The sequence below is a fragment of the Odontesthes bonariensis genome, chromosome 10, assembly GCF_027942865.1.
Source record: "Odontesthes bonariensis isolate fOdoBon6 chromosome 10, fOdoBon6.hap1, whole genome shotgun sequence".
Classification (NCBI taxonomy): domain Eukaryota; kingdom Metazoa; phylum Chordata; class Actinopteri; order Atheriniformes; family Atherinopsidae; genus Odontesthes; species Odontesthes bonariensis.
The window spans coordinates 9,390,016-9,409,555 of record NC_134515.1 but is presented as its reverse complement, the minus strand read 5'-3'; the positions used below and the strand labels follow the sequence as shown (position 1 = coordinate 9,409,555).

The 19,540-nt window shown below is 46.3% G+C and overlaps 1 protein-coding gene across 3 annotated transcripts in view; it reads right to left on the bottom strand.

The window, feature by feature from the left end:
- flna (filamin A, alpha (actin binding protein 280)) overlaps positions 1-1,247 on the bottom strand; it is a 54,436-nt gene extending 53,189 nt beyond the window's left edge. For all 3 annotated transcript variants that reach the window (XM_075476153.1, XM_075476154.1, XM_075476155.1), the window contains exon 1: positions 969-1,247. The gene's annotated coding sequence lies outside the window, so the exon portion shown is untranslated. The remainder of the gene's footprint in view (positions 1-968) is intronic.
- Between the last annotated feature and the right edge of the window lie 18,293 nt (positions 1,248-19,540).

Below are 19,540 nucleotides of genomic sequence, written 5' to 3'. Positions count from 1 at the left end.
ATGTCATAACCCTGTTTTGACATGAACTCCAACAAGTTTTGCGGGGACTCATTTTGTCCCGAAGGTCCAAAGAAAATGCAGATTTGGGCTATTTCTGGTAGACAGAGCTGACTTTAGGAAGCTAAACTCACCCTGAGTCAACATCGTCATTCAGGGCCAATTTTGGGAAAAGAAAACTGCAGGCGAGGGGCCATATCTGAGCCAAACATTCTTTGGGTAGATTAATACGGAATAAATAATCATTTAACCACTGCCTAGTTAAAAATCTGAGCAATCAAAGCAATAAATTGGCTCTAATAATAGGAGGCGACATTTTCATTGCCTTTTACTTTTAGCCTAATGGTGTAGAAATGGTGAATACGTTACACGCCTGTTGAAACATCCTGAACATGCACCAGGTGGTCCTCCTGCTCTGACGGTGTGAGACCCGCTCCCAGCGGCGGGGGGCGCAAGTGGCCACTACTCCGGCCCCCGGTAAAAAGCAGTCAGTGTCAGTGTATTGCCTTATTTGGTGAGGAACCCCTAATTGTAACACCGGGGAGATGCTTCTACCCACTACTGCCACAGTACACCCGAAGGATGTATGCTCGTGCGCAGGAGAACGCGGACATGCTTTGGCTTTCTATGTTTAATCATGGCTGGATAGAAGGGTTTCACGGCTGACATTATTAGCCCATAATGGGATAATAATGTTTGAGGTGCCACAGCCGTGTGGACCAGAAAAGTCAGTGGCGCGCGAGGTGTGGCACTGTGCCTCTTTAAGTTGGAGCTGCGGACCCTGATATCTGTGCCACGCGCTTCCCCGGCTCCAAACGCAACCACAGAGCTGTCACATATTAACGGCATCACATACGTTCAGGAGCGCGCGCACACTGCCTAAAACCTCCGAGAGGATTTCAGTCCAAATCCGTTACAGAGACGCATCAGTCTCACCCACACCCACGCGCCAGCGGCGGGACGACACTCACCTGCGTGTTGACTGAAGTGCGTGTGTCTCTGGTCCGCTCCGTCAGGACGCGCAGCTGCACTGCAGTAACTGTGGTCAGGGTGTGTATCTGTGTGTGCGCTGCACCGAGGTCCCGGACCTCCCTCCCCACGCGTAGTCCTGGTGGGGGGGAAAGGGTGTATCGGTCGTACTGGTGGCGTAAAGGAAAAGAAAGAGAAAGTCCCTCGCTCTTTCGGTCTTTTCTACCTCCGCCTCTCCTCTATCTTTCTCTCTCTGACTTCCACCGTGAGAGCCTTAATTGGTAAACGGGTAAAGTATCAGAGGCGGTGGGGGTGTTGCTCCCTCCCTCTTCTTCTTCCTTTTTTTCCCCTGTCTCTTACTTTTTTCTTTTACAGGGGTAACGTCATGACCGCGCCTTTGGGATTTTAAAGGTATGATGTCACCATCCCGTGCAGCGCTCCCATCTCCCCCATCTTTATTCTACCCCGAGGATGTGTGTGAACAGATCCTCAGCAGTGTCTGTCCTGGTTTGTGTGTTCACCCCTCTGGTACCTGTTATCTGTTACTGTTCAGGCTTACTGAGGGGAGCTGTGGCCTTTTTCACAGCGCAGCTGCGCCTTTCATGGTACCGAGAAGACGTCCTCCTTAAAGCTGCCGCTGTTCCCTTTTGGTAAATCGCTGAGACCCTGTGTTCCTCTCACACTCTGACTCAACATGTGGTTGGGAGGTGTGTGTGCGCGCTTGTGCTTGAATGGTCTCCAGCTGAGCATTGGCTCAGGAAACAGGAATGTTCGGCCTCTGAGATGCCCTCTTCATACAGTTCATCAGTTTGGAGGAAGAATGGAGAGTTGAGAGGGGGCAGAAGTGCAGTAATGAGGATTTCGAAGTGATAGTGCACCCAAAAAAAGAGAGATTGCAGACTGTCTATGACAGCAAGGCATTCTTTTGACTATACAATGTAATATTTCCTCATGAACAACCAATGAGATTGTCAGTTAAGCTCAGCTAAGGATCTGCTGGCTGTAGATTCACTGAGTGGGAAACTCAGCTAACTTTTAGCAAGAAAAGTGGGCCGAGACAAGATTCTTTTATTTTTTTTTAAAGTTAAGAGTTACTTTCTACATCTCTTCTATACTTTCTGCCGCCCTAAAAACTGTGTGGGTAATGGATCAGCCATAATGTTCTATTGTGCATGTGTGTGTGTGTGTTGTGTGTGTGTATTAATAAGAGCCAGATGTTTGCCATTGTGAGTGCGTCCAGGCGGTCAGTGACATCATGTGTATGTAGCTTGTTGAAAGCTTCTCTGTTGGACTGAACACACACACACACACACACACACACACACACACACACATGCACGCACGCACACTCTCGAGCATATTTCTTTTCTTTATAACTGAGCAGAAGACAGATAGATGGAAAAAATTAACATTACAATGACAAAAGTCCGACTCCACTTCACTGTGCAGCAGCCGTGGTGAAACAAGACGACGTGCTGATCCTTATAGCCGTTTTCACTGAGGCATCGTAGCTCAGATATGCTCTATACATGTTCCAGAGAATGCAGATGCCCACAACATTTGCTCAGTTATTCATGTGAAGATTATTCATCCGTCTGCAAAGTAATATCTCTGGAAAATGACAGAGTGAGACAGCAGCATGATGACGAGACGAGTGTGAGTTGGCGTTAGTTTTCTTTCTCTTTGCTTGCTGATATTACTATGAGGCCTATATCTACAGGAATCTGTTTCTGATATAAACTCTAGAATAGGTAGGAAGCCTCATCTACCTTTCTGTACATGCTGCAAATAAAACAAAGTTATGTGTTTAAAGATATTTGCTCTTACTTTGACATTTTTCAGTTGTTTTTGCTTTTTCTCTACATTGCGAGCTACTCTGAATTATTAAACTATTGGTGGCAGGACCTGGTCTTGAACATGCAACCTCAAGGCCGTCGCTGTAACTCCTACAACTAGATCAGCTGTACAAAGGTGACCATTGAAACGCTGCACGTATGAATTCTTCCCTCCTCTGGTCACATGAACAACTGGACGCAACACATTCCTATGCAGCAAATGCAATTTGGAACAGTTGTGGCATTTTTTGAGGGTTTATCTGTGAAGCCAGGCTTCAGCTGGAGCTTTCAATGGACAGATTTGTTCTTTTTATAGTCATCCTATCATACCATAAAGACTAGGAGCAGACTGATTAGTGAAAAACAGTGGAGACTGGTATTGTGTGAAAGGGCAAAAGTACTGAAAACAGAAAAAGAGTAGTTTCATACAAAGCAGTCAAAGATTATTGAGTCAAAGCCCAGCTGAGCAACAAGCTAAAGGGGTATACCCAGGCTCCGCCCTCGCAGTGACGCAACACCTTCGGCTCTGCTACACTTACTCAGGCCAACTGCTCATTCAGGTGGATTCGAGTTCCCGAAAAAATGGGAACTCCACCCACTTTGTCGGGAAGCAATCAACTTTGAGCAGCGCCAACCAAGGCGGGTTCAAGGTAGTGACGTGGTTGAACTGCCACTCAACCCATGGATTGTACACGGAAGCGCTTCATTCAATATCAACATGGAGCAGCATCAAGCTTTTGACACTGCTGTAGATGCTGTAATGAAAGTGTTCGACGGGAGATTCTCGTTAAAAATCGAGCAAAGAACAGCCCTTGAATCGTTTCTTGACAGGAAAGACGTTTTCGCCTGGCTTGCTCCCTACTGGCTTTGGTAAGAGTTTAATCTACCAGTTAGCCCCGCTGGTAGCTAAATCATACGTCAGAGGAAAGAGTGGTGTGATTGGCTTAAGCTTAGGCACAGCCTTTTCTGGCCACAACCAGTAGCAACCCGAGGGAGGCGGGTTGACCAGGCCATTTCGAATCGTATTCGTTATGGTCTTGGTCAGACCAGAATCTCGAAGAGATTTGAAAGTCTATGTTAATCAGGCTAAAAGGGGTAAATATTTTAAACTGAAAATGATGAAGGAGTTTAAGACGATCCTCGGGTGCTCAAGTCAAAACTGCACTCAAACATGGTGCCTCTGGGCTTAGATCAGACCCTTTAAGCACCACATTAAATTCCACTTGAAAGTCGTTAAACAATTATGTCTCCTTACTTGCATCCCATGCTCTGTCACAGGCTGACTCGCACTAAACAGAGCTCAAACATGCATATAAAAGTGGCTCCCATATGACAAAGTGGGATAAAAAGGGAAAAAACGTTTACTCATTAAATTAAACAAAGCCCATATTTAGACTGGAATGGGTTTTATGACCAGCTGACACAGACAAATCTGTTATTTCTGAAAAAGACTACTGGAAAAATTTTTGGGAGGGTTTATTGATATTTTCAGATCTTCCAGCGGCACCTTATTTATAACAATTTAAAAACTTTAAGAGACCAGATTTGAAAAATGATCTACTCCGAGCCATAGAACCTGAGAGGCATAAAAATACAAGACAGTTTAGGGCCATTGAAGGAAAGGACTTATTTTTCATGTCTATCTGTCATCACTTATCTGCTCTGTATAAACTTCCTTTGACCAACCCTGTCTTCTTTTAGCCAACAGCACACGGTGTCACCTTGGATAAAGTGCAGTATTAGATTGTTAGTGCTGCAGGTTAGGCCAGACAGCACAGTGACTCACCAGCCAGGGTTGGGTTAGGGTTAGGCCAGCTGGGATCACCGTTCAAGCTGCTCAGCGGGGCTGGGTCTGAGAATCAGTTTTCTTAATTCATATGACTCTTTATGTGAGTAATCCAATGTCAACTTGTTAAATCAAATTAAAAGATTGATCCATTAATGTGAAACGTAAAGCTTTATTCCCTTTAGTCTGTTGTGGAAATGCAAGCTTTTCTGTTCTTCTCTTTCATATGTGAGCAAAACTCATGAAGAGGGTAAAACAGTCAACATGGGAGAACAACAAATTGATATCATCTTAGATTAAAATTGTTGGTCTTGACTAGAATCTCGGTGATCTACCAAAGAATCTTTAGGTCACAGACATTAACATCTGGCCATAAATCTGGTCTCCTAATATCTAAATGTACCTATTTTGTACACCGGCCGGAATGCAAAGCCTGAAAGCCTGAATGTCGAAGGCACACTTTATGCCTGTTTATAATAAAATCATAAACCTGGTGATCAGTTTTAGATAGCATGTAGGAATGTGGTTTAACGATCCATCAAAAGAGGCGTAGTTTGCAGGAATGAAGATCCGAACATCAGTTTTGCTCTGATTAAGTAGAAGGAAGCCTTTTTTTTAACCATGATTTTACAACCAATGTGCAATTTAACATGTGTGCATTACCAGGTTTAAATGGGCTTCTTAGTAACAAAGGTAGAAGATTTCGGAACATAGATGGCAATGCAAGCATATCGAGAACAGAAGGGAGCCTAAAATAGAGCCTTGTGGTACTCCACTTGAGGCTGATGCAGAGAAGGTGGCTGATGGTGTTTCGGGGGTAATAGGCAAACCAGTGAAGGAGCTTTCCCTGAATGCTACAATGAAGCAATATGTGTCAGGTTTCGGGGTTGGGGGGTGAAGGTGGGAAGGTAGGACACGGATGCGGACTTACAAAAACAAGGAAGATTTATTAACAAAAAACAAAGTAACAACATAAAACGCGGCAGAGCCGGAGAAAAACGGAGCTATAAACAAAACAAAAGAACATGGCATGGAATAAATACTTATCTTAGAAAAACGTGGAACTCATGGGACGTAGGAACCTTAGCGTGGATTTTGAAACTTGACACTAAACAAAGATCCCGCAAAACTGAAAGGGGAGGCAGGAAACTAAATAGGGAGTGAGAGTGATTGGGGAGTGAGTGCAGCTGAGGGAAAAAACACAGGTGAAGTGAGTGAAACTGATAAACAGAGTGCAGGGAAACTAAAATGGCAAAAACTAAACATGGAGTGACACACAAACATAACCTAAAACATGAAACTAAAAACGTGAGTCCATGGGTGTGACAGAGCCCCCCCCTCAAGGGGTGGATCCCAGACAACCCTTAAGAAATCCGAGGGTGGGAGGGAGGGGCTCGAAGCCGGTCAGGCTGGGGACCAGAAACGGGTATGTGGTACCGGCTTCGGGCAGCAGGAGGCAGTGGTCTGGCGGACGCCCAGACCGCAGGCGGCATAGCAGGAACAGGCGGTGGTCTGGCGGACGCCCAGACCGCAGGCGGCATAGCAGGAACAGGCAGTGGTCTGGCGGACGCCCAGACCGCAGGCGGCATAGCAGGAACAGGCGGTGGTCTGGCGGACGCCCAGACCGCAGGCGGCATAGCAGGAACAGGCGGTGGTCTGGCGGACGCCCAGACCGCAGGCGGCATAGCAGGAACAGGCGGTGGTCTGGCGGACGCCCAGACCGCAGGCGGCATAGCAGGAACAGGCGGTGGTCTGGCGGACGCCCAGACCGCAGACGGCATAGCAGGAACAGGCGGTGGTCTGGCGGACGCCCAGACCGTAGACGGCATAGCAGGAACAGGCGGTGGTCTGGCGGACGCCCAGACCGCAGACGGCATAGCAGGAACAGGCGGTGGTCTGGCGGACGCCCAGACCGCAGACGGCATAGCAGGAACAGGCGGTGGTCTGGCGGACGCCCAGACCTCCGTCGGCGTGGCGGCAGGAGACGGCGGTCTGGCGGACGCCCGGACCCCCGATGAAGTGGCAGCAGGCTGTGGTCTGGTTGGCACCCAGACTTCCCTCTGCGTGGCGGCAGGACACGGCCCGGCGGACGCCCGGACCCCCGATGACGTGGCAGCAGGCGGTGGTCTGGATGGCACCCAGACCCCCGTCGGCGCAGCAGGAGGAGGAGCCGGGCACCGTCCCACAGTCGGCCGGACCTCCGACGGGGGGGGAGCCCCCCCTTCAAGGGATGGATCCCAGACATCCCCAAAGTCTGGGGGTGGGAGGGAGGGGCTCGAACCGGTGAGTCCATGGGCTGGGGCCCCATGGGCTCTGAGGCTTTGTCGGGCTCTGCCGCCTCGTGGTCAGGCCCAGCGGCCTCTTGGTCGGGGTCAGGCCCGGAGGCCTCGTGGTCGTGGTCAGGCCCGGAGGCCTCGTGGTCGTGGTCAGGCCCTGTGGCCTCGTGGTCAGGCCCTGTGGCCTCGTGGTCAGGCCCTAAAGCCTCTGGAACGGCCGGGGCCGGGGCCAGCTCTGGGATGGCCGGGGCCAGCTCTGGGACGGCCGGGGCCGGGGCCAGCGCCGGGGCCAGCTCTGGGACGGCCGGGGCCGGGGCCAGCGCCGGGGCCAGCTCTGGGACGGCCGGGGCCGGGGCCAGCGCCGGGGCCAGCTCTGGGACGGCCGGGGCCGGGGCCGGGGTCAGCTCTGGGACGGCTGGGGCCGGGGCCGGGGCCAGCTCTGGGACGGCTGGGGCCGGGGCCGGGGCCGGGGCCGGGGCCAGCTCTGGGACGGCTGGGGCCGGGGCCGGGGCCAGCTCTGGGACGGCTGGGGCCGTGGACTGGGATGCTGGAGTGGTGAGGGAGGATGTGTACAGCGCAGCTACCTTCTGTGGCTCCATGCCAAAGATCTCCAGCATAGCAGCGCGCTGTACACACCTCACCTCTGCCCAGATGTGCGTCACTCCTGACATGTGCCGGAGGACCTGCTTTTGTAAAAAAAAGTCAATTAGATCATTGGCAGAGTTCAGTTTCTCCCAGGAGGTGCAGCTCGATCCTGAGAGGCACCAGAAGTCCCCAGCCAGCTCCCAGAAGGCTGAGTAGTCCGCCGCGTCAATTTTTTGGCGGGATCTTTCTGTCAGGTTTCGGGGTTGGGGGGTGAAGGTGGGAAGGTAGGACACGGATGCGGACTTACAAAAACAAGGAAGATTTATTAATAAAAAACAAAGTAACAACATAAAACGCGGCAGAGCCGGAGAAAAACGGAGCTATAAACAAAACAAAAGAACATGGCATGGAATAAATACTTATCTTAGAAAAACGTGGAACTCATGGGACGTAGGAACCTTAGCGTGGATTTTGAAACTTGACACTAAACAAAGATCCTGCAAAACTGAAAGGGGAGGCAGGAAACTAAATAGGGAGTGAGAGTGATTGGGGAGTGAGTGCAGCTGAGGGAAAAAACACAGGTGAAGTGAGTGAAACTGATAAACAGAGTGCAGGGAAACTAAAATGGCAAAAACTAAACATGGAGTGACACACAAACATAACCTAAAACATGAAACTAAAAACGTGAGTCCATGGGTGTGACAATATGTTTAAGTAACCAACTATGTTGAAAGCAGCAGAGATACACCAATAATAAACAATAAACCGATCAGTTTTCAGCACGTGTCTGTGGTGGTCAACACATCTAATCTTTGTACAGAATTATCATAACTATTATAATTAGTATTATCATTGTGGATTTAATTATTATAATTGGAAAACATGTCAAAGGCATGATCCAAGGGAAGGTATTTCTAAATACCGGAGGGGTTGTGAATTATGGCTGTTTGATCAGCCAAAAAACACTGATGGTAGCTGACTTATGACAGCATGCAGATAAAACAGCCCGGTAGTTGGACCAGCCACTGTAGTTTTGTCCTAAGAGGGTTTCACCCTTTAAACATCAGGTTTAGCTCTTTGCCATTCAAGCCCCGTAGGCTTCGAATATGGTTAGATGTAAATATGCATCATCAGAACTGAAATCCGTGATTGAATGTACACAATACAGAAGAGTTCAAAACGATACACAATGAACAGTAAAAAAAAAAACATGACACACAGACAGTTTGATTACAGCGTTCACCACTTTAAGGCTCCAGCACTTGCACTCGCACTCCTTAACACACCTAGTATGTCGTATCAGCTCTTACCACAAGGACAGTGAACTACTGTGTGGATCTTAAGTCGTAAAACAGAGTAATCACGCTGACTCAGAGCAGCAGGCTTTGATGTCTGCCGACGGCTGAGTCACACGCTCAAAACGTCACAACTGCAGGGATAATGAGATGTTCGCGAGTCTGTGTATGATGTGTGTATAAGTAAAATGTGTGTGGTTTTCTGTGCTGCATGTATGTATGTCATGGAAAATGTCTTATTATCTCCAACAGGGGTTTCCTTCAGGGACTCTGTAAGAACACATTCAATGTGTGAGTGTTTTAATGGAAATTGTGAATGAGTTTGTACTCCCACATGATACATTATCTAGCTAAATGTTATGTGGTTGTCTGCTTCTTCAACCAGCATGGAGATGAAATCATGGTTGTACTCACGGACCTAGCATATGTGTTAATATTGTGTGTGTGAGTCAGTGTGCGAAGTACAGTAAACCCAGCTGGTCGTAGCCGAAGGCAAAGCAAAGTGACTAAACAGAAAACAGTGACGTGACTCCACCTGGTCTACAGGGCCTGTTCATCATCTGTCTACCATCAGCTTTTTCTGGTTTGTGTTTTGTAACTCCAGAGATGTGTGCAGATGATCATTTTTTATGTGTCAAGCACCAAAAACCATTCGATCTCAAAACAAATGGCAAGTTTCAGTCAAATCCAAGCCCTCAAACTTCCATTCATTCATCTTCTATGCCCGCTTAATCCGTCGCTCGGGTCACGGGGGCGCTGGAGCCTATTCCAGCTGTCACCGGGCAAGAGGCGGGCTACACCCTGGACAGATCGCCAGTCTATCACAGGGCCACACGGGGACAAACAACCATCCACGCTCACACTCAGTGGGGTTACATGGCACTGAAAGGACCAGATTATTGGTTAAATTACAATAAGAATGAGTTGAGCAAGGGTAATTATCCTTGGATATATGGCGGTGAATGAATCGGATCAGAGGCACAAAGCATGTCATACTGCGATACGATGGGTGGAGCTGTATCCATTTGAACTATTGCTAATAGAGCCACTTCCTGTTGACCCCTTCAACAAGAAAACTCAGGCTTTCGAAAAAATGGAGAACGCAGAGCAAGATGAAGCTGCGTCCCTCCACATTTGGTCTGTGATGAGCTGCTTATTACACAAACGCGATGCACAACGGCGCATTCTCCATCGCGTTGTTTTTCTTTCTGACGGCAACTACAACAGAAATATCATCTCTTCAGACTTCCGGGTCACGACCCTGGGAAAAAATCTGGAGCATGCGCAGAACGCAAAGTCCAATTCACCACGTGCTTCACCATCTACAAGCAGGTTTAATTTGACTTTCAACCGAGTTATCTTAATCCAATCGCGAGTAACTCGATTCGACCCAATTTTTGTCAGATTAAGGTGTCTACATGCACTTAACATGCACCATTTTCTCGAATGCCTGAGTTTGCAGCTGTTGTTGGTGTTGAAGGGTTCAACAGGAAGTGGCTCTATTAGCAATAGTTGAAATGGGTCCAGCGCCAACTATCGTATCGGAGTATGACATGCTTTGTGCCTCTGATCCGATTCATTCACTGCCATATATTCAAGGATAATTACCCTTGCTCAACTCATTCTTATTGTAATTTAGCCAATTATCTGATCCTTTCAGTGCCATGTAACCCCACTGACTCACTCCTAAGGTCAATTTAGAGTCATTAATTAACCTAACATGCATGTTTTGGGCAGTGGGAGGAAGCTGGAGTACCCACGCATACAAGGGGAGAACATGCAAAGCCAGGAACCCTTTTGCTGTGAGGTGACGGTGCTAACCATCGCACCACCATGCAGCCCGCCCTCAAACTTGTAACCTGCAGATACAGAATAAACAAAGAACATTTTCAATCCCCAATCTAATAAATCTTTTCCAAACGTGATAAAGATGTGATTCAAAAATCAAAATCTGTTTTATTTCTATGCATTCCTAAAAGACCATCAGTGGAAAGGGTCGTATGGTTTTAAGGAAATGTACCCTGAAAAAAATAGTCTTAAGGAGTAAATAGTAACATAGAGAAGAGATGAAAGTAATAGCTGCAGATGAAGACATTAAAGGGACACTATGTAATTTCTTCCCCCATCTAGTGGTGCAATTTTATTTTGCAAAGTTGAATGAATTTGCTCTCTAGCGCCTCACGTTTTCAAATGTGCGCTGCAACTTCTTGAACTACGGCAAGCGGAATGTGTCAAGATTCAAGAAGCTATAGCTTCAGACTCAAGGTCCATACAAACAAAAAGAAATCAAGACACACAGTACAAAGGATTATATAACACACATACAACAACACTATAAATACAGATGACAGATAACATGTCAGATAACATAACATCTCCTTTGGTGTGCAAGCAATGCAATTAGTCATATTCCGGGAGTTACCGGAAGTGACGTCGACGCAGCGTTAGCATTAGCCTGTGTTAGCAATAGGAGCATTAGCAGCGGTAAATAAACTCCCGGTAAACTTACAAACTTTCTAATGCCTCGTTTTGTGAGTTAAGAGCCTATGTGTACTACGGCAGAAGTTTGGTAACAATCAATCCATTATTAGTGGGATAATTTACGAGATAAAATCTATTTAGCTTTTTTTTTTTAAACTTTATTAGTAAATCAACAAAATAACAGTTTACAAATGTGAGCATAACGCCAAAAAGAAGATATCCAGGGGGAGCATAGGAATAATAATAAAAAGAAGAAGATGATGCACTTACAAAAAGAAAGCTAATGAACACAAAGACATATGTGCCAAGGAATAAAATCTATTTGTTATGTCTCGTCATATTTGTTAATCATGTTTATGTTATGTCATGTCTTGTTTAGTTTCATGTGTGGGTCCTGTAGGTTTTAGTTTCGTCAAGTCACTCATGTCCAGTTCTGTCATGCACTTCCTGTTTTATTTTGTATTCACATTTTCCCCTCTTGTTTCAGATCCTGACTTCCTCCCTTTGTGTGCTTTCCCCCCATTGTGATTGTCAACCCCGCCCCTGATTGGTTCCACCTGTGTCCCCTTACCTCATGTTCAAATAGTCTTTGTCTCCCTTTGTCTGGTTGTCAGTTCGTCTTGTTCTGTCCCTCACCAAGTTTAAGTCCAGCGTTACTTCATTCTAGTTTGCATTATTTTGTCATCCTCTTCGGAGCGTCTTTGGTTCTCTATTCTGGAAATAAATACCTTTTGGATTACCTCACTGAGTTGTGCAATTGAGTCCATCAGAACTGTGTCTCAGGTCGTGACAGAACGAACTGACCAAACTATGGACTCAGCAGACTCAAAAACCCTCCAATATGCCCTCTCCGCACAGGGCACCAAGATCCATGATCACGAGACACAACTAAGCTCTGTCAGCCGTGGTGTGCAGGAACTCTCCAAGCGTCAGGAGGAGTTTCAATCATCCGTCACGAACCAAGTGAATCACCTGGCTAACCAACTCCACCAAGTCCTGTCGCACCTAAGAACGGCACCCCCAGCGACGACACCACCGGTGGCGACTCCAGCTCCGGCATCAGCCACGGGCCCGGTTTCTCCCATGACCTTGCGTTTGGCCCCTCCAGAGAAGTTCTCTGGTGACTCAGGTGACTGTAGAACTTTTCTAGTCCAGTGCGACCTGCACTTTAAGCACCACCCGGCAGCCTTCGAGTCAGACCGGGCTAAGGTGGCCTTCATAGTCTCCCATTTAACGGGCAGAGCCGCTACTTGGGCCACAGCGGAATGGTCCAGAAACTCTAATATCTGTCAGTCACTCACAGTTTTCCAAGAGAGTTTAAGCCAAATATTTGATCACTCCTCACCTGCCAGAGAGGCTTCACGGGCTCTCATGCAGATCAAACAGCGTCAGCACCAAGTAATTGATTATGCCATTGAGTTCCGCACTGTGGCTGCAGATAGTGGGTGGAACTCACCTGCTCTAATAGATGCTTTTGTGAGTGGACTTTCTGAGCCCATAAAGGATCATCTAGCTCCCTTAGAGCTCCCCCAGGACCTAGAAGCCATCATTGCCATGGCTATTCGGGTGGACAACAGACTCAGAGAAAGGGAGCGAGAGCGGCGTCGGACTGCAGTTCAACCTTCCGGCCACGGGGGTTACATGACCGGAACCCAACCTGCAAGAGCTACCTTTTCTCCCATGCAGGCGGGTTCGGGAAAAATGCAGCCTCCCCAGGAGCCAATGCAGCTGGGGAGGACCAAGATTACTGCAGAAGAGAAACAGCGTCGTCTGAGAGAGGGGTGCTGCTTCTACTGTGGACAGCTAGGCCATCTACTCGCCACCTGTCCGGGAAAAGGTCGAGCTCACCAGCCATGAGGAGGGCGCTGGTGAGCAAGCTTGCCTCAGCCTTTCCTCCTCGTCAACTGACTCAGGTAAAACTCTCCATGAACAATCGGACAGTTACTCATGGGGTTTTAATTGACTCTGGGGCAGACGAAAGTCTTATGGACTGGAGTCTAGCTCGACAGAACCATGTTAAGACTGTTCCTTTGACCCATCCAGTAACAGCTAGTGCCTTGGATGGCCGCCTACTGTTTAGAGTGACCCATTGTACTGAACCTATTCAGGTGACATTAAAAGACGACCACACTGAGGTTATGCAGTTCCATTTGTTTGACTCAGCGCAACATCCATTGATTTTAGGGTTCCCTTGGCTTAAAAAACACAACCCTCACATTGACTGGCGCTCAGGAGAAATTAAGGGGTGGGGAGGAGACTGTGCACACACATGTAAAGAGACTCAAATGAAGCAGACTGATTTTCCTGAGATTCCAGGAAATGAATTCAGCAGGGGCATCGACTCAGACTATCCAGACTTATCGAAGATACCTTCATGCTATTATGACTTAAAGGAAGTCTTTAACAAAACAAAGGCCATGTCACTTCCTCCTCATCGACCTTTCGACTGTCCCATTGACTTGTTACCTGGCGCGCCCATCCCCAAGGGGCGTCTCTACCCCATTTCTGGACCGGAAAGAGCGGCCATGGACGAGTACCTCACCTCATCACTGAAGGCCGGAATAATCCGTCCGTCCTCCTCTCCTGCTGGTGCAGGTTTCTTTTTTGTGGGTAAGAAAGATGGTTCACTCAGGCCATGCATTGACTATAGCCATCTAAACGACATTACAGTAAAGAACCGTTACCCCCTCCCATTAATTACATCTGCCTTTGAACTGCTCCAAAAGGCCACTGTCTTCACCAAGCTAGACCTCAGGAATGCTTATCACCTCATCAGGATAAGAGATGGAGATGAGTGGAAGACGGGCTTTAACACCCCTAATGGTCATTATGAGTACCTTGTCATGCCTTTTGGATTATGCAATGCTCCAGCTGTTTTCCAGACATTTGTGAATCATGTTTTGAGAGAATTTTTGAACATTTTTGTGTTTGTGTACCTCGACGATATTTTGATTTTCTCATCAGATATGGAGTCACATGTGGTTCAGGTTCGTCAAGTCCTCCAGAAGCTGTTGGAGAACCAGCTCTATGTCAAAGCTGAAAAGTGTGACTTTCATGCAGCCACAGTCAGTTTCCTGGGTTACATTGTCACAGCCAACCGGTTACAGATGGATCCAGCTAAAGTCAGTGCTGTGACCAATTGGCCAACTCCGGACAGCAGGAAAAAGGTACAGCAGTTCTTGGGGTTCGCTAATTTTTATAGGAAATTCATTCGTAATTTCAGCTCTGATGCCGGCCGCCCCTCCTCCTCCGCCCCCTCGGATTATCGGTGGCGGTCCTGTGTATACTGTCAGGAAGCTCTTGGCGGTTCGCAACCGTGGCCGTGGGAAGCAGTTTTTGGTAGACTGGGAGGGCTATGGCCCAGAGGAACGTTCATGGGTCCCTTCACGCTTCATTGTGGACAAGGGTCTGATCCAGGACTTTAATGCACGCCACTCGGGGGCTCCTGGGCCGTCAGGAGTCGGCCATAGAAGGGGGGGTACTGTTATGTCTCGTCATATTTGTTAATCATGTTTATGTTATGTCATGTCTTGTTTAGTTTCATGTGTGGGTCCTGTAGGTTTTAGTTTCGTCAAGTCACTCATGTCCAGTTCTGTCATGCACTTCCTGTTTTATTTTGTATTCACATTTTCCCCTCTTGTTTCAGATCCTGACTTCCTCCCTTTGTGTGCTTTCCCCCCATTGTGATTGTCAACCCCGCCCCTGATTGGTTCCACCTGTGTCCCCTTACCTCATGTTCAAATAGTCTTTGTCTCCCTTTGTCTGGTTGTCAGTTCGTCTTGTTCTGTCCCTCACCAAGTTTAAGTCCAGCGTTACTTCATTCTAGTTTGCATTATTTTGTCATCCTCTTCGGAGCGTCTTTGGTTCTCTATTCTGGAAATAAATACCTTTTGGATTACCTCACTGAGTTGTGCAATTGAGTCCATCAGAACTGTGTCTCAGGTCGTGACACTATTTAGCATTAGCGGCTGTAATAAGCCATTTGGCGGAAATGACGTCACAATGACGTCATTTCTGCTTGTAGGCCTGGTGGGGAAATCGCGATTCGAAGTGCTTTATGTCCCTCTCGGCACTTCGTCATTTTTCATAGACCGGAAGGACATGGCAGCCTCCATAGAGCTTACCTGCTCTATGTAGATACAGACTAATTATTCTTCACTCAGGAGGATAAGTGAGATTTTTGACAGAGATCATTTTACACCAATGAGGACTAACTTATGAATGAATATGTTGATTTGAGCTAATAAATGACTTAATTTATTACATAGTGTCCCTTTAAGTGTGTTTGGAGTGAAATTGGAGAATCGGGACAGAATTCTGACGGGAAAGCGAAGCTTCTCAGAGCAAAAGATCTATTCTACAGGGACTAGATGAATCTGAAACTCAAACATATCACAACTGTTCAGGCAAATGTTATCTTCCCCAGCAGGGAACACACCCCAACAAAGTGAGATAACAGGTTTAATGAAGAGTCAAAGTATTGCGTAATATGAATGAAAACTGGAAGCAACAGTATGGATGAAAATGAATATCCTCTTGTGAGGCTCATCTTCACTTCCATGTGATGGTGACTTGGGAGAAGGAGACTGAGGGGTTCCGTCTCAGGAGGTCATAAACAACAGAACCCCTAAATGAAACCTGAAGGGGAAGTAAAGGAAAGGAAAAGTGAATAATAGGATATTATAGCCAATCCAAATTACCTCCGCTGGCCCCACCACTAAAATGCCCCTTTTCTTTAAGGGATCAATGAATTGTGGTAATCTATGACTGGGCTTTGGGAGGGCGTTTGGCGTTTGGCGACACCTTGCCTATGCAAAATTTAGAGCCATCAAAAAGATAAACATCCAAAAGAAAAGGCATCAGACTGTTAAGCTGCCAGGTCATCGCAACAGTCATTATAAACAGGGGCAACAATGATCGATCATTTCATTAAGCTTATTTCAAGTGTAGAGGCAGCATATTTAAACTTCTTTTTACCCAACTCAGTATGGGCTCCATGTGCAGTTAAAGGAAGTTAAGAGGAAAGATGACAACTTTCCATGCTTTTTTGGAAGACAGAGATCTGTAGGATAAAAAAAGGCCAAGAATAGTTTTGTGTTTGAGACTACTCCAGGACAAGGCAGAGCATTCATCCTGAGAATACAACTTTCAATGATGAGCGAGAGTACTAAAGTCTGTAATGAACCTCCAGAGTAGACTGTATCTAGGACATGTCATTGTGGAGAAACATGCATATAAATTACATTGAGCACAGACGAAACAGTGGCAGCAACAAGGCTCTTTCTGACCTCAAAGGAGATCTAGATTGATTCAAAGAGATAAAACCGAGACCAGTTCTCTCTTTAAAATCTAAAATATGAGACAGGGTCAGGGCCTGGATTGGGCTGCACATTTCCAGAAATTAAAAGCAACAATAGTCGGAGGAGGAGGAGGAGGAGGAGGACACAATAAAGCGGTGCTGTGGAGCAAGTAAAAGTCAAGATCCTTTCAATATATAACACCAAGAATATTGATCATAACTGCAGTGTATAAACCAGGAAGGAAGAACTTCCTGTTGAGGCAAACGGGTCCTCAAAGCGATGAAAATGTTACTAAGGTTGGAGGCACAGTTCAGGTCCTCACATGTTCCAAATCAGCCACATAGCCCAATAAACAGAATCCAAACACAGACCGAGACTGAAGACGATTCAAGCACCTGAAGGGGAAACAGAACACTGAAGCCCAAACAGCATGAAATGTTTACAGAGCCATGGATGTATGAGAGAAAGGAAAAGGTAGGATGAATGGGAGATGGATGGAGGGAGGGAGGGATGGAGAGAAAGGAATAATGGATGAGTAGAATAGAGAAAAGAAAGGTGGTGTCATGAGAATGAGACAGATATGAAATAGTGAACAATGCATGAGAAAGTTTACTGGATGATTGGCCCTTTAAAAAAGCTAAGGAAAAAAGTTTCTTTGTGTTTTTTCATTTCAGCAATAAAAATGCTTTTTCCACAAATGGTTGGGCATCACATACCTAAACAAAGTTTCAGAGACGGTTTAGATTGGTTCACTTCCACTAATCTTTGAGGAGACGGAGTATAGTCAGTGAAAAATTGTGCAGGACGTTAAAGGGTTAAAGGGGTCGTTGAGCCAAGGCCCTGCTCCATCGCTTTAACCGATTTAACCTCAAAATTCAGCGTACAAGACAATGAAAGTTAATGAAAAGCCTAAAATTATATAATATTTTAAATATTTGCTAAAACGTAGTGCCCAACAGTGAGCCATAACATGTCTAACACAGCTCCTGATGGACTCAGCAGCAGGATACACTCTGGAGCCACCACATAATCTTCTGATGAAAAAATCATGACCAAGTGAATAACTGGTGCAGTAGTAATGTAGTGTTAAAAATCACTATTTATGGCATTCACTTGAACCACTGAGTAATCCTTGAAGTTTGACTTGTGAGATGCTGAAAATGTTTTGTGGCCACGCTCTGATTAGATGCTGGCTGCTCTCCAACATCAGAATTCCTTCAGCTACTCGTAACTTAGAGTCTGCTGCAGGTAAGACACATAACTTCTCTGAAGTACTTCACTCAAAACCTCTTCACAAAAAAAAAAGTCCCTCAAAGACAAGAAGATCAGTTAGTCTGTAAAATTTAAAGAACTCAAAACCACAAAATGCTTGAATGAAACCGGCTTTCAGGCGGATGGCAATGGAAGTAACAACCAACAGTTGCTTCTGAGTTACCAGCCTCATAATAGCACCTCAAATTAAATCCCAAATCAATGCTTTTAAGAGTCTAAGCAGCACATTACATCTCTATATCAAATGTGAAAGCAGTGCAGCTCAATTAAAGAAAACAATAGTTTGTATATTTTATTGTTAAAAAAGAAGTTTGTGTGTTATTATTCTAAAGAAATCAACATAAAAGTTGTGGATTCAAACTGAGACAGCTAAAAAAAAAAGGTGAAAATAGAATTAAAGGAGTGTTGCTCTGACCTGAATGCAGGAAGTTTGGGATTTGGGATTGTTTGTTGGGGGTAAATCAAACTTTTTGGCCTCTCGTAGAATAAACAAACACTGACTTAGGTCAAGTTTGGACAGTGGAGCCGAGGAATGAAGACGGATGAATCTCGCGACATTTTAGCTCCTTTCTAACATCCCGCTCAGCCTGTCCCTTCTCACTCCCTCTCTGGCCATATTAAGAAAGTCACTCAGATTGAAGGAGAGCAGAACTGACAAACTGGGAGACAGGAAAAACCTGGACTCGTTCCCAGATCTTCAGTTCCTGTTTGGTAATGGCTACATGAGGCAGAGTGTGTGTCTGTGTGTGCATATGTAATCAGCTCATCTTTGCGAGTGAGTTACAGTAAAAGAGCTTGTCTATCAGTTGCCGTGGTGCATTCCAAGAGGATATTGAAGGGGGTATTTGGAACCAAAACATCACATTCAGTCTTTAAAATGAAACTCGACTGAGCTGAATCCTTTAGGATACAAGAATCTGTGGCTAGTAGTAGCCACTGGCTTTTACTGGCAAGAGATGCACACACACACAAACACCCTACAATCAAACGTTCAGCTCCTTTATCTCCTCTACGATTGAATCCCCTCTGAAGTTTTGTCTATATTCCGCTTTATAAATCTTCTTAATCCCTTCCAGCAATCTGTGAATATAGGGGACATTTAACAACATGGGAACCCACGTACACAAGCCCATTTAAACACTCACGCCCTTCTCCATCTGCAAACACAGCCTTTTAAGGTAAGCTCTCCCTTCCTTTCCCTCTGCCTCTCTTTTCACTGCCTGTCTGTCTTTGCCTCCTCTCACTAACTCAACTTCAGTCTCTTTCAGCCTGCTTGTTCAACCCCCTCCAAAACCTCCGCTTACACCACCAACCACCCATTGTGTTTCTACACTCTTTGTTTTTCCTTATTTCTCTGGCAAGCGAGTGGAGCGCTGCTGGACTCACGAGCTGCATGCCTCCCTCTTAGGTTTTCTGTGTTCACCCGTCTAAACAGAAAGGATTCTTGGTGGTGCGGTGGTGACCAGGCCCAACGGAGCCAGTGAGGAAAAGAGCAAACAAACAGAGGCTTGCAGTGATGGGTGGGTGCAGGAATGGCTTTCAGGCCAGGTTTCCTGTAAGGGCAACACCACAGAAGGACTCTTGTTGGAGATAACAACTCTTAAAAGTGGGTCAGGGGTTTCAGAACAACTGTCTGTAGATTGGTGGATTCTGTATTTGTGTGTGTTTGTGTGAACTCTATTGATGGGGAGATGGGCTCCAGTAGTTTTGTCCATATAAGGGGGGAGGAATGTGCTGCTTTGAC